The 12,751-nt window shown below is 28.9% G+C and overlaps 1 long non-coding RNA gene across 1 annotated transcript; it reads right to left on the reverse strand.

Annotated features, from left to right (window-relative positions):
- Nucleotides 1-6,739: 6,739 nt before the first annotated feature.
- On the reverse strand, nucleotides 6,740-7,746 carry LOC106325216. The gene is made up of 2 exons (XR_001266844.1): nucleotides 7,321-7,746; nucleotides 6,740-7,139 (listed from the first exon to the last, which is right to left on the reverse strand). It is a non-coding gene; the product is annotated as an uncharacterized LOC106325216 (long non-coding RNA).
- Nucleotides 7,747-12,751: the final 5,005 nt, after the last annotated feature.

Raw genomic sequence — 12,751 nt, forward strand, 5'->3', positions numbered from 1 at the left:
CCGTTTGTGTGTTGTGAGGAAGAGAGTTGTGAGAAATGACATATATATAGAGAAATTTTCGAGTTGGGTAGTTGAAATATAACAACGATTTTACAAGGAATATTTTACATGGATTTTACATGGTTTTAACATATTATTTACAACGACTTTACGACGAAATTAGGTAAGTTAAAGCACATTGAATACACGTTTTCACCTAAATATAACGGTAACATGCTTCGTTGTAATGTCGATGTAATGATTACGACGTATTTCTCATTCCACGTACATTCGTCGTAAACTTACATGGAGTTTACGACGAAATCAGTTCGTCGTAAATTTACATGGCGTTTACGACGAAAGTTATATTCCTCGTAATTTCGTTGTAAAGACCATGTAAATTTACGATGAAATATTTTCGTCGTAAATGTTCGTTGTTACGGGCACGTTTTCTTGTGGGTTTTAAAATGTAGTACTAATTAGAACCGAAACCGATGTGTTATATCTAAACTCCGACATGTACTTACAAATTGACTAGAATAGGATTTAGCGTGTGATGCAAATTAGAATCAAAATCCAAAAAATCTGAAATACTCAGATCTTAACCCCAATGGATACTCGAATGTCCAAATCTATCTTTGTAAATGAAAATAAACTCTCTTTTCCTTAATCTTACATCGGATTTATTACCTACCTGGTCCATGTAACCCCAATATCGAACATAATGCAATTAACAAAAAAATGCTTATGTTTTTAGTTGAGAGAATCACGTAACGTAACATATGTTGCTTTAATGTAGAATTGTAGATAGACATTATTAACACGGCACATTCCTAATGTAAAAAATGTAGAAATTAAACTCAACTTCCTACATATATCCGGTGTATAGATTGGAAACTTCTATCAGTAACGTAACGCACGTGGACAAACGTAGAGATGACAACGTATACAACTTAAGTGCTATTGAATATACAAATGGAAATAAATGTTGAAAAACTATGATTTCTGAAATCTTTGGGAGCATATAATATAACTAATATGGCTAAATATGTGCTTTTATTGTAGCTTGTAGAGTTTGACTTGTATTCGGATCTTTCTTTTTTTTTTGCTGAAAGACTTGTATTCGGATTTAAAGAGAATTAGATAACGATACATTTCAATACCCTAATAAATTCGCCAACTACTCATGATTCTCTGAGTAGTAATCATGCACCGACGTCTGTATTTTTTTTTTTTTTTAATAAAAGCCGACGTCTGTATTTACACAGCCCTTTATATATAACATACTAATCACGAGAAAAATAACTTTCTTGCGGATGATCCGTACTATATTGTCAACACTGAAATTTGGGGTTACATGTATAACGCGCAATGCAAGTCCAAAACTTTATAATTTTGATTTATATGCATTTATTTTGTTCCTTTTTTATACATGCGTTGTAGTGTTTAACGACCACATCTTATTGTTGCTACGTACACCACATGTATTCTGGTTGGTTCATTTGTTATGCTTTTCCAAATTTTAACTTCTTTGATATAGTTTTTAAACTAGTATTATACTAAAATGCATAAAATGGATATATTTTTACTTTAAATAGAACAGCCACATGATTTTCTATTTGAAAACTATGCATAGCTAGTCTTGAACATTTAGAATCCCAAAACATATAAACTTTTTTTGGTCTATTAGTTATTAATTTTTGAACTTTTGTTAAAACAAAATTTCCAAGTACACAAAATATATGGGAATTTTTTCTCAAAAATATATTAGAATGATTAAAAATAATGATGATATGTTTTGTATTTATAATTTAAAAGAAGATAAAAACGTAGAAACTAATAGTGTCCGGAATCAATAATTCGTGGATAATCTATACCTTTACTTTATATATGTCACATCTTGTATGTTTTTTTCCTCGACAAACAAACCCTTTCGGCGTTAAATACCTAAAATAACTATTTAAGTAAAAAATTAATATTTAGCCAAAAGAAAGTAAAAATATTTAATGAATTACATATGTATTGGTACTTGTTGATTTAATCTAATGTGAACCCATCGTACGATTCTTACAGCATCACAAAAAAAACTCTTGACTTCACAATTTAATACATACTCCCTACGTTTCATATTAAATTTCATATTAAGTGTCGTTTTAGATAATTTTTTTCATTACAAAATAAGTGTCATTTTCGATTTTCACTGCAAAATTTATTAATTTTATTCAAAATTTATTTTTCTATTGGTTGAAATATGATTAGGTATGCCGAAACCTAAAACGACACTTATAATGAAACATAGGGAGTATCAAATAGGAAATCATTTATCTCCACATAAAAAAAAGGACAAAAAATCATTTTTCACCACCAATTCCCAGTTTCTATAATCCTTGTGCTATCATCGGTCACTATCATGACTTAACCAACATGTTATACTCGTTTGTATTGGCAAACTTAAATCATCAGTGCTGACGCAACAACTTATTAGCTTGCATCCCTTCTTACGTATGTACTAAAATAAAATGTTGTCAAAGACTAAATTTAGGTTCCTGGTTTCTTGACCGGTCTTGGCATTTCTATTGCTTTTCTTGGTAGCTGCATGCGTGATGCCTCTTGTCTCGGAGTCACATATATAATACTCTCTCCGTTTCATATTGTAGGTAGTTTTAGAGAAATGTTTTTGTTTCAAAATGTAAGTAGTTTTCTTAGTTCTAGGTAACTTTTACATTTATTGAATACAGTGTGACCAATCAAATTAAATAGACTTATTTTTTATTGGTTAAATAATATCTAACCTATTTATTATAAATAAATAGACTTATTTTTTATTGGTTAAATTATATCTAACCTATTTATTATAAAATACTTTTTAAAAACATAATAATTTTCTTAATCTTTGCGCTTTTAGCCAAAACTACTTATATTATGAAACGAAGGGAGTATTGATTACTCTATCGTGTCGAGGTTGTGAAATAGGTGTAGTTCTGGCTAGTTGATTGTTCTCCTCCATGTTGTTAAGGAGATTTTTAGCTTTGTAGGAAAAAAATTCAGGAAGTATCCTTTTTAATAGTTTGTTGATTTTTTCTATGGTGAAATGCAATCATTTGTTATGTGATTGTGGTCATTGTGACATTCACACCACTGCTTCGGGTTCCGTAATGTTTCTAGTGCTTTCATTTTCAGATGCCACTTGACATGTGAATTCATCTGCTTCAGAAAACAAATATAGACAGATGGACCTACTTATCAAAAACAAATGAACTCAATATAGATACTATTTTTGAAATTCACATAAAATTAACAATAATTATTTTTAAGAAGAAAAAAATTTATAGGATAATATTTTTAGTTTATTCTCACAAAAATAGTCCTCGAGGAGAAAATGACCAAAAAAGTTTTACTAAAAGATAAAAATACATTTATACCCTAGGATTAACTAATCTACTATTATCATATAGAGTTAAGGGGTCGAGTTTTGAAGATAAGGTTTAAAATTTTACAAAATAAATAATAAATATTAAAAAATTTAAAATAAAATGGGCTATTTGATCATTTTCCTCATTGAAAGCTATTTTGTGACAAAAACTAAAAATTGTTAGTTGAGAGAATTGTCTTTTAAAAAATAATTCATTTAAAAAAATGAAATGCAGTTTTAAAATTCCATATAAAATAAATCAAAACAAATATCATTTAAAAAGCGTGATATATACTATTTTTAGATTTTCATAAAATTTAAATTAATGGGCAGTTCTCCTAAATAGACCTATTTAAGTTTATGTCTCAAAAATAACCTGTCAAACTAGAAATCAGATTAATAGCATTCATTAATAGATCAAAATTCTAAACTACCCTGTCATAATAAAGCTAAAAAAATAGAAAAGGGAGTCGAGGAACGACAGAGGAACGACGATGATTCTCTTCGACGTCTCCAACATCATCGCCTTCTTTTCTCGACGACGCCGGAGATAAACAACGGTGAATCTACAACCGTCGACACTCTTATCGGTCGAAAATCAAACTAAGCCATGTAAGTATTAAACATTTCCAATTCAAAATCAAAATTAGGGTTCTTAATTGAAAAATTGGGTGTTTCGCAAATGGATGTATAATGTTTACTTTGTTTACTTTGAATTTTCGAACAGATAAACACTTATCTCAAAGAGTTTAGTAACTAAGCAACTCTCTTCTCCTTCGAAGAGTTTTTCCGTCTTTCCGCCAAGCCTGAGCTTTCATTTCTCTCCAGGGTACTCGCTTTCTTCCCAGTTTCTCAAAGGCTTGTCCTTTTTGTGTGTTTATGTATTGTATTTGATCTTGTCTAAGAGTTTTATGCTAACCTTGTTTGTGGGATATACCAATGATAGCATCTCAGCTGCAAGGTCTTAATCTTGTTTAGTCTCATGTTTAAGCATTTGATACGATTTGATGTTAACTTTTGACATTTGAAAATCACAGCCTAGTCGTGGTAGCTGCAACCTTGTGGTGAAAGGCCTATCTAACAAGACAAGATCCTTAGTTACTAATACCATTGAGATAAGTGTTTATTCATTTCTATGAGAAGATTGTTCTTTATTTTACTTGTTTGATTTCAGGAAGGATCAACAAACAAGTATAAGAGTTTAAACCAACTACAAAAATCTCGTGACCATCTACAATATTTGGTAAGAAATTTTGAACATCCAGTGACACATAGAAATTTTGGTAAAATTATTCCTTATTTTACTTGTTTGGCTTACGCATGTTGATATCTTTGGTAGGCTCGTGAATTTGCTTATGACATTGTTAGTCTCTTGCGTGTGCTTGTGCTTGTGAAACAGAGTAGTGATTTTTAAATTTCAGTAAGGATTTATGTAGTTTCAGGAAAGCTTTCCAAAAAATTCGATGATAACAAATTTGAATTTTTCTTCTTATTTGGCTTACGCATGTTGATATCTTTGGTAGTCTCGTGAATTTGCTTATGATATTGTTAGTCTCTTACTTGTGCTTGTGCTTGTGAAACTGTGTAGTGTTTTTTAAATTTCAAGAAAGATTTGTATAGTTTCAGGAAAGCTTTCTAGAAAATCCGATGTTAACAAATTTGAAAAACTTTTTGCTTGTTGTCTTATTGTTAGGTGTGCATGTTGATATCTTTGGTAGGCTCGTGAATTTGCCTATGATATTGTTAGTCTCTTGCTTGTGCTTGAGAAACTGTGTAGTGTTTTTTAAATTTCAGGAAATTTTTTTATAGTTTCAGGAAAGCTTTCCAGAAAATTCGATGTTAACAAATTTGAAAAACTTTTTGATTGGTGTCTTAATGTTTGGTTTACGCATGTTGATATCTTTGGTAGGCTCATGAATTTGCTTATGACATTGTTAGTCTCTTGCTTGTGCTTGTGCTTGTGAAACTGTGTAGTGTTTTTAAAATTTCAGGAAAGATTTTTATAGTTTCAGAAAATATTTTCAGAAAATCCTATGTTAACAAATTTGAAAAACGTTTTGCTTTGTGTCTTATTGTTTGGTTTACGCATGTTGATATCTTTGGTACGCTCGTGAATTTGCTTATGATATTGTTAGTCTCTTGCTTGTGCTTGTTCTTGTGAAACTGTGTAGTGTTTTTTAAATTTCAAGAAAGATTTGTATAGTTTCAGGAAAGCCTTCCAGAAAATCCGATGTTAACAAATTTGAAAAACGTTTTGCTTGGTGTCTTATTGTTTGGTTTACACATGTTGATATCTTTGGTAGGCTCATAAATTTTCTTATGACATTGTTAGTCTTTGCTTGTGGTTGTGCTTGTGAAACTGTGTATTGTTTTTAAAATTTCAGGAAAGATTTGTATAGTTTCAGGAAAGATTTCCAGAAAATCCGATGTTAACAAATTTGAAAAATGTTATACTTGGTTACTTGTTTGGCTTACGCATATTGATATTTTGGTAGGATCGTGAATTCGCTTATGAAATTTATAGACGATTGTTTGTGCCAGTGAAATTTGTGTGTTTTTTTTCAGGAAGAATTTGTATAGTTTCAGGAAAGCTTTCCAGAAAATTCGGTGTTAAAAAATTTTGAAATATTTTTTACTTAGTTATGCATGATAGTAATATGATGGGAGTTTTATTACCTCTCAGACAAACACTGTCTGAGCTGAAGTATCATATTGGTTCAGAGCCAAAGCAAAACAATTAGAGATTTATGTTGATTATTGAAAATTTTCAGATTTCTAAATGTAACATGAAAGCATTGTACATATTCTGGATGACTTTACAAAACCAAAAAAATAGAAAAAATGTTGTAAACATTGGAAAGCATTTGGTAATTTTTGGATGAGCTCCGAGAAATAATATTTTAGTGTGTTTTTTTTCTAGCAACATTTAAACTAAAAAAATGAAATGAGATCATGAACTAAGGATTTCATATCTGCATGTTTGGTAAGTTTCAAATTGTGATGTAGAATTCTGAGAGAAAAACAAGGAAAAAATTTACATCTCCCACTAGTTGAACCCAACAACTCAAAGAAAGAGCATCATATTGTGCGACAACAATGTTTTATCCAATTAAAAAAACATTAAACGTCTGGATTTGATTGGGAGTCGAACACAGGGGCATGAGACTAATTTTTTATTAAGAGTAGTGGTTTAGCCACTAGGCTGAGGAGAATCATCTGTTTTAATCAAACATATAAATTTATTTAAACCAAAATTATATATTATAATGTTGGAAAACATTTGACAATTTTTGGATGGGTTTCCAGCAAAAAAAAAAGAAAATCATATAAAACAAAACAAAAAGAGACTTGAAAGTCTGAAACTATGTACATTTTGTTTTTCATACACGATATGTCTAACTAATATGTTGGTTGGTAAAATCATACAAAACAAAACAAAAGGAGACATGAAACGATATACCTATGGTTATATGGTTCTCAAGCACCATATGAAACCATATTTCTCACATATAAAATAAAAAGGAAGACAAAACATCTTGTCGATGAATCAAAAGAGATAAGAAAGCAACATGCAAGAAACTGTGGCATCCTTTCTAATAGAAATGCCACATAGAATTGTGGCTCTCCGGTCACTCCTTCTAAGCGTATAGATAACTCTCTTTCCAGACCAACAAGCATCCTTTTAGATCAGAGATCACAAAGGTGTGTTTTCTCCCACTTGCGAAAACAAATTAAGGCCGGATATAACCTGCAACAATCAAATCATAAACGATCGATGTTATGAATAAGAACACAAAGAAAAGTTCAATGCAAAATGCAAGTCAACGAAGTAATCCCCATAACCAAAGACTGAAACTTGTAAGCAAAATCCCCAATTCTAGCTGTTTGATATAACAAAATCTTGTCAGCATCAATCACCACAGTTTCACCTCCACTGAAAAATTCATCTTTCAAGAAATTCACTTCAGCCACAGTCACATCCTCCCTTGTATAACCGAGTTAATACTTATCACAAGCGTTGTCGTATTCCCAGGTGGAAAAGATAACTCAATGGAAGACTCAGGAGGCACCTCAAACTCCAACGTTTGATTGATGGCTGAGAACTTCACAGATCTAGAGAAAGCACAGTGGAGAAACTGATTTTCTTAGCAATCTTCGGCAAATCTACATAGCTTCCTCGAGGTATATAAGGTGAAACGCCAGAATTGACTAAATCGGGAGATGTTAGATTAACCCTAGCACTATGAGATCATAAGATGAAGGACAACGGTGGATGAGATGACCGCAAAATAATAAAAGTGGAGTTGAGAGGATGACGACAGCAGATCTGAGAGGATAAAATGCAATTCTTAAATAAAATCAAATACATTTTTATAAGTACATATAAAATAAACTAACTAACAAAATAAATATCACTAGATCTCGATCCGCGCAACCGCGCGGATTTTTGTTTTCATTTATTTTATATAAATATTTTGTTTTCAATTTTTAATTGGTATATAGTATAATATATGTATCTATCAATTTTTAAAACATAATAAGTTTACAGTATATTTTTTTCATTGAATAGATTGTTTTAAACTTTCACATGTATTTGTATCTTCTTCTATATATATATATTTTCGGATTATTATTTCATTATTAAAATCGTAACTATATATATAAAGATTAGTAAAATATTGTTATATTGTCATATTCAAAGATATTGTAATATTTCACAAATTTAGAAAGTTTTTTAAAAATTAAACTTTTTGCTTCATAGATTTATATTATCGAGTAAATAATTAAACATTTAGTTTTTTTTTTTAATTTTTAAAATAAACTATATAGTTTAAAATTTATTTTCATTGGTTTAAGGTAATAAAGATTAATCATTGTTAGATAATATTATTTTTGTTATTTAAAAAAAAATCTTTATAGTTTAAAAATTTAACATCGATAAATATTTAAATATTTAACATATGGAGGTATAGTATTACAACATTAAATTATATCTATTTAATTTTTACTATCTATAAATCCAATGGATCATCTATTGTTTTAATCCAATTATTGATAGCCCAATAAAATTTTTTGGTAGGCCCAAAATTTAAATGATTAGATTGGAGATTAAATGTAACATGACTTTCTAGGAATATGTCCATTAGGTCCATTTTTAAAAAATCACACATGAATCAAGGTTGTGACTTCTGTTTTAATATATAAGATTTATAATTAAACAACATTATATACTATTTTTAGAAAAATTACATAAAATTACGAAATATCTTTTAAGAGAGAATATTATTTTTTTTGTTTAAAAATAATATATAAATTTAAATTCGATATGAAATAAAATACACTAAAAAATATTTAAAATTAACAAACTTGATATATACTATGTTTAGAAAATGATAAAAAATTAAAAAAAAAAAACAATCTTCTTAAGAAGAATACAAAACCTTTTTTAATTTCAAAGCTATAAGAATTTAAATCACATATGATTAAACAAGTTGAAGCTACATAATATTTAAAAAAATTCATATAAATTCAAAATATCAATAAATTATACCAAATCACAATTTCATTTTAGTATTTAAAAATGTTAAAATTTCAAACAATATTTCTTGCAAAATAAAATAAAAATTAATATTATGTAGCTAACTAATAATTGAGTTTTGTTTTTAAATATGACTCAAAACTTGAAGTCAAATGCAACTATGACATGTTTTGGAATTTCATTTTCCGTATTCACCCCATAAGTTCAAGTTATTCACAAAAATGCAATTACCTTTTTTCCAAAAATGAGTATTCTACTCAATCATCATCATCTTCATCAAGTATTTACAATATTGACATTGTCATCAATACACCAACAACCATGAATAACCAATTTTAAGCTCTAGATGCACCTAAAAAAATTAGATATACTCTTCCTATCATATTTTCTTATCCACATAAACAATTTCTCTTTCACTTTCTTACTAATTTTATCCCAAAACACAATATTTCTCTTACAAAATTGGTGAGCTTATTGAAGTCACTCAAGTTCTTGATTCTTGGTCAATAACGAGTGGTTATCTTCCGGGGTGAAGTTATGTGTCTTTGAACAAGTTAAGCAAGACATCTCACGGTTTATAGGTATGATTTTCGTTTTTTCAGATCTGTTCCCGAAGATCTAGAAGTCTCTTGTCAATGGTAGAATAGTTTTGCAATTTATTATTTGGTATGTTTTTCGTAAAGGACTTCTAGAAACTTTTCTTAGCAAAAAAAAAAAAATAGAGAAGACTTCTTCTTTCATAAGCAAGTTAATTTTGCAATTGACCGAAGTTTTACAAATATTGACTTTTCAAAAAAGACTTCCGGAGAATTCTTCTAACCATCACATGAAGTCTTCGAAGTGTCGCAAGAAGTCTGTGTAGGTTGGTTTTGCAACTGACAATAAAAAAGTAAATATTTAATACTAATTAGAAGACTTCTGGCAGCTTAAAGACTTCTCAAGAAGTCTTCTTTGGTTTTATTCTGAGATTATGGTCAAACCCGTGGTTAGAAGTCTTCTCTTGAAAAGTCAAATATGATCAATTGCAAAACTAACCTACGCAGATTTCTTACGAGACTTTGAAACGTGTCGATAAGAAGACTTCTCTGAAAGTCTTGTTTAGAAAAGAATATGTGCAAAACTTCTGTCAATCGCAAAACTAACATGCTTATCGAGATTTTTTTTAAAACAAAAGTAAGCCAATATTTACAAAGGAAGACTTCTCTAGACTTAGATTAGACTTCTTAAGAACTCTTTCTTCGTAAATTTGCAATTGCAAAAATGACTTCAATGGAAGACTTTACCGAATTCTTCTCTTAGGAAACTTCTGTAGAAGCCTTCTACGTCAATGTTTATTAAACTTTCATTTTATCATAATTTAAAAGGACTTTTTAAGATTTTCTTGTTGTTTCATATGTATTAGTCAATATTGAAGCTCTTGAATGAAATTCATAACTTAATTTGTGATAATTATGAAGCAATAAACATTAATCTTTATTAATGTTTATAGCTAACGAGATAAGACTTCTTAAGAAGTCTGTTGGGAGAAGAATTCTTGAGAAGTTTTCTCCATTAGTTTTTGTAAAACTTGTATTTTTAAGAGTGTTAAGTAACATCAAAATATGTTTTTCATCTTTCAAAAGTGTAAAGTAACTTCAAGAATATCAAGTCATGTAGTTAAATGTGTTTTTTGAGATCAAAAGATATAACTTTTAACTTTAATGAGAATTAAGTAACTTCAGAATCTTATATCTATATCCATATCTAGTTTTATGAACTTATTGTTATGTTTGTTATGTTTTGGAACTTTTAATATTGTGTTATGAATTTAATTTTATGTTTGTTATGATGAACTTGTGTCACTTGTTATCTTATTATAAGCCTCCCATTTGATTTGCACAACCATAATATTAACAAAAGATTTACAATGAAGACAATAATTTATGATTACAAGAACTTGAATGAATGAATTAAGCATTAAACAAAGAATTTTTTTAATAGATTGAAGACAAAGTGGATAAATTATTAAAAAAATTATATAAACTATCAAAACAAGATTCTCCTAACCATAAGAGAAAAATAAAATTTTCGGTAAAATTTGAACGCGAATTAGAAGACTTCTTTTCCCGCTTAATTCGCGTGAAGTCTTCCGAGAAGTCTGCTTGAAAAGTCTGCCGTGAAGTCTTCTGAGAAGTCTGCTATAAAGCCCGACTCAGATCTGAAAAACCTGAATATCAAAAAAATTTAAAAGGCTTCAAAACGGAAAAAACTTCAAAAATAAAACTTCTTATTCTTAAATAATAAATAAAAATAATCACTTTAGGTTGAATCTATAAGTTTTTTCGATTCTAACATATAAAAATACAAAACTACACATCCAAAATTTATAAAGTAGTAAGACCTGCAAAACAAAAAACAAGATAAAGTAGTAAGAAAGACATGAGACAAAAAATGAGAAATTGATATAAAGTTTAGTGTCTTCAAGTTCAAAGAGCTTAGAGAGAAGTTGGAGAGTTTTGGCGTGAGAAACATTACATATTTGTTGTATCTATTTAAGAAGAAGAGAGAGAATGTGTAATTTTTTTGTATAAGAAGACAAAAATTCCAATTAAACGAAATATTTTGAGTTCGGAAGATTTCTTGAGAAGTTTCTAACTTAAAATGCACTATAAAACTTCTGAAGAAGGTTTCTCCAGAAGACTTCTGGAGAAGTTTTAAGGAGAAATCTGCTAACAAAGTCCAAAGTCCAACTCAGATTTGAAAAACTTGCATATCCAAAAACGTTAAAATGGTTTCAAACAGAGAAAAACTTCAATAAATACTTAAATAATAAATAGAAAAGGCACATTAGGTTATTCTATAACTTTTTCGAATCTAACATATAAAACACAAAAACACATATCCAAAAATAATAAATTTATCTTTAAATGAGTGGAATATGAGAACCATAAAATGGAAAACCTGCAAATGATAAGATAAATTAGTAAGAAAGACATGAGCCAAAAATGAGAAATTGATATATCGTTTGATGTTTTCAAGGTCAAAGAGATTAGACAGAGATTGGAGAGTTTTAGAGTGACAAACATTACAGTTTTAGAGTGACAAACATTATAACAATGTAAACATAATATATATTTTTCATATAATATAATATCCCTCAAAATTGAGGGCAAACACCTAGTTTTTTTTTATATAAGGAGACAAAAATTCCAATTAGGTTAAATATTTTTGGTTCGGAAGTCTTCTAACATAAAATTCATTAGAAAACTTTCCAAAAAGTATTCTAAACCCTAATTTACTATTCATCCCAAAAACTTCCAAAGAAATCTTCTAATGCATCATATGTTAGAAAAGTTCCCAAGAAGTCTGTTTTTTTGTCATCAGTTTATAACCAACTAGGGAACTCCGCGTCTATAAAGAAAAATTGAAGCAGTTGAGTGCGAACACCATGTGCAAGACTATATGCCCTTGTATTCTGAGCCTTGGGAACATGCGTGATCTCAAAAGTTTGAAATTTTTCCTTAATCCGTCATATTTCTTCGAGGTAGGTTATAATCGTAAAAGATATTATAAGTTTTTTGTTTGGTCATAAGGAGATGATCGTAATTTCAGTTACATTTTAAGTTACTTTAGCATTTGATTGAATTTAAGGTATACTTTTGCATTTAAAATCAAGTTTTAGGTCATTTTGACAAATTCTCCTAATAATTATTGATAATTTAACATTTTAGATATTAATAAAAACCTTGTGTTCTAAAAAATACAAATATAATATGTATCAATATAAAATATATTAGTAATAAAAAATTCCCAACCTAATAACAATTAAAATTAAATTAATA

Source organism: Brassica oleracea, chromosome C2 (assembly GCF_000695525.1).
Source record: "Brassica oleracea var. oleracea cultivar TO1000 chromosome C2, BOL, whole genome shotgun sequence".
Taxonomy (NCBI): Eukaryota; Viridiplantae; Streptophyta; class Magnoliopsida; order Brassicales; family Brassicaceae; genus Brassica; species Brassica oleracea.